Raw genomic sequence first — 3,553 nt, forward strand, 5'->3', positions numbered from 1 at the left:
CTCGTCCCTTCTCAGGGAAGCCAAGGCCACCATAGTCACCTGCCTCCCCAGCCTCAGGGGCAGTGATTTGCCCTGAGTCCTCCTCCCTTTTATGGATCCCAAAAGATTTGTGGATCTCAGTCTCCGTAGCTTGTCACTTGTTGGGATGAGATGGCAACTTCCAAGCTCCTTACATGTGGAGCAGAAACCCTAAATCCCTGCAGATTTAGGGGTGGGATTTCTGGTAAGGTGTTCAGGGATCGACGGAGAAAAGTGATCTGGGCTGGGATCCACATCCCTACTATAGCTTTCTGGGGCTCCACTCATGGCTGCCCGATCCCCCCGCGCCCTTCTGTTCTCACAAGCTGCGGTGTGACTAGCGGGTCCTCTTCCTCGCCAGAGGGCCGAGGCAGGTGCCAGGAGGGAGGTCTGATGGGCGGGGATGAGTGGCTCTCTGCCCTTTGAGGGGACAATGTCCATTTCCCTCATGAACCATGAATCACGTGATCACGTGATGCCCCCTGCCCAGCTCTGGATTCATTATGTGACCTGCGGGCAGCGGGGGGCTGGAGGATCCGGAAGAGAAGACGGACAGTGGGCAGAGGCCGAAGGCAGGCCCGAGCGTGGCTCAGCCAGGCAGGCCGGTGCTGCTTCCCCAGGAATCCACGGTCACCAGGCCCAAGAGCTCGGCTTCTTGTCTCTTATCAAGACACACGCGCACAGGCGCCCACACGTCACCTTCAGAAGAGAGAAAACAAAAGCCAAAACACGCAGTGAAAGATGAGGGGTCTCCTGCCTCGCTGTGTTTTCTGTGCTAAAAACAAAAGCAGCAGGGAGAAAGCCCTACCTAGAATGCAAAGCTGAGTCCCCTCAGCCCCAACCACAGCTTCCTTCTCGGCAAGGACTGTCCTCACTGTCCAGAGACGTGTTCTGGTTCTGCGAAGGGCAAGGATGGGCTGGCAGTGTCCACATTTGGCCCCCATGGCTAGGCTTTTGTACCCTTGGCTGGCTCGAGTGCCAAGTGTAGGCTGTGACCTTGGGCTAGGCAGATGCGAGACAGTTACGCCAGGGGCTGTGGGCCACCCTGTCCTTGCTCGTGTCTGCCACACGAACAGGAACATTCTGATGCCACGTGTGGGGCTGAAGTTCTCAGCAAGGCTCTGTTTGCGTCTTTAAATTTTTTTTTAATGTTTATTTATTTTTGGTAAACAGAGAACACCAGCGGGGGAGGGGGAGAGAGAGAGGGAGACACAGAATCCCAAGCAGGCTCCAGGCCCCGAGCTGTCAGCACAGAGCCCGACGCGGGGCTTGAACCCACCAACTGTGAGATCGTGACCTGAGCCGAAGTCGGACACTCGACCGACTGAGCCCCCGAAGCACCCCCTCCAATTCCTTTTTAAAAAATGGGGTTGAAGACTCCATGAGCTCACGGCATTGGAGCCCTGGGCAGACGTGTGTACCTTTGTCCCCTCATTTCCTGCCTCTCGTCCCCACCCCCCAGGAGGAGGCAGGACCGTCCTCTCCTTCGCTCTCTGCATCACACATTGTTCACCCCCTTTCTCTCACTTCCTCAGGGTCCCGGTTCCCGTCAGCACTGTTGGCAGAGGGGACCCTTTTGAAAGCACCTGTTCAGCTTCCAAACTTCCAGGATCAAGGTCTCTGAAAGAACAATGGCCACCCCTGCCTTGGCCACTGCCCACGCCTGCACTTAAATTCTCAGTGGCGTCCCAGAGCCTCCTGGATGCATTAGCTTCCCTTTGCCGCTGTACGGATAACCACGATTTAGTAGCTGAAAACAACAGAAATTCACTATCTTCTAGTTCTGGAGTTCAGAAGTCGAAAACGGGTCTCTCCGAATCAAGATCACAAGGCTTATGCCCCTGTCCAGAGGCACAAGTGGAGGGTCTGTCTCCTGGCATTGCCCGGCCCGTGGCCCCCTCCCATCTTCAAAGTCAGCAGCGTCTGGCCGAGGGCTCTGTGCCACCGTGTCCCCGTGACTTTGACTCTCCCGTGTCCCTCTTCCGCCTTTCGAGCCCCTCGTGATTACATCGGGCCCGCCTGATAATCCGGGCGACTCTCCCCACTTTAAGGTCAGCTGATTAGCGACCTACTTCCCTCTTGCCGTGGGCACAACGTGTTCACAGGGTTCGGGAATTAAGGCACCGACGTCACCAGAGGAGCCATTATTCCGTCCATCACGCAGGCCTAGGTCAGAACGCCCTCCCGGCATCTTTCCCACACAATGCGGCGGGACGCGAGTCAGTGAGCCATCCCCGGCTGCGCCCGTCCACTGACGTTAAGGAAGCGACCCGGAACCAAATCCCTCAGGCCCGAAGGGTCTGGCCCCTGCTTTCCCCTTTGGCCTCGTCTCGGGCCTCTCTTGCCTCCTCTCCCGCCTCCTGACTGGCAAGCTTCAAATAGTCCCTCATCCTGACCCAGCCCTGTCCTGCCACCCGGCCTCCGCAAGGGCTGCTCCCTTTGTGCGAACTGCCCTTCCTTTTCCACTCTGCGTGAGGAGTCCTCCTCAGCCTCCAGGCCTCGGCCTGAGGGTCACTCCCTCACCTCCCTGATGCCTCTGTCCGCCCCTCCACGCTTTCACTTGCCGTGATGTATGTAGCAGCTCCCCGGGTGGAAGCTGCCGTGGGGACGGGGTGGTGGGCAGAACGGTGCCCCCTTCCCCAGAGATGCCCACCTCCAAATCCCCAGAACCTGCAACACAGTACCTGCTGGCAAAGAGGGCTTTGCGGGTGTGATCAACTTCGGGCTCTTGAGGTAGGGCGATCAGCCAAGACGAGGCGTCGTGTCATCACGGGGATCCCTATAGGGGGGAGCAAGAGAGCCAGAGGTCAGAGGGAGGAGATGGGAGGGCAAAAGTAGCGGCAGGCAGGAGGGAGGTGCTGCGAGGGTGGAGGAGGGGACACGAACTGAGGAGTGTAGACGGCCTCTGCAGCTGGAGAAGGCTGGAAGCAGGCTCTCCTCGGAAGCTTTCGGAGGAAACCAGCCCCACCGACATCTGGAACTACCACATGGTAAGTTTGTGCTGCTTTAAGCCAAAGTCCATGGTAACTTATTACAATGGGCTAGAGGCAACCGATCCAGACAGGAAACTGCATTTACATCTACTCGAAACGGTGTTGCCCGAGCCCAGGAGAGAGCTTCTGGTATAGTAGAGGCTCCGTAAATCTTTTTATTTTTTGATGTTTATTTATTTATTTTGAGAGAGAGAGTAAGAGGGTGCACGCACGAGTTGAGGAGGGGCAGAGAGAGAGGGAGAGAGAGCGAACCCCAAGCAGGCTCCCTGTGCAGTGCAGAGCCCGACGCGGGCTCAATCCCACGAACCGTGAGACCGTGACCCGAGCTGAAACCAAGAGACGCTTAACCGACTGAGCCACCCAGGCGCCCCGAGGCTCCATAAATCCCTGATGAATAAGTGAACCCAGCATTCAGGCATAGTGGCCCCCAGCTTCTCCCTGCCTTCCCGTGCCCGAAGGAAGTAATGTGGGAAACCACTCCTCAAACTTCCCATGCACGAGACAACAAGAGGAAGGCCAGAGGGGTGCCTGGGGGGCTCAGT

The sequence above is a fragment of the Neofelis nebulosa genome, chromosome 5 (assembly GCF_028018385.1).
Source record: "Neofelis nebulosa isolate mNeoNeb1 chromosome 5, mNeoNeb1.pri, whole genome shotgun sequence".
NCBI lineage: Eukaryota > Metazoa > Chordata > Mammalia > Carnivora > Felidae > Neofelis > Neofelis nebulosa.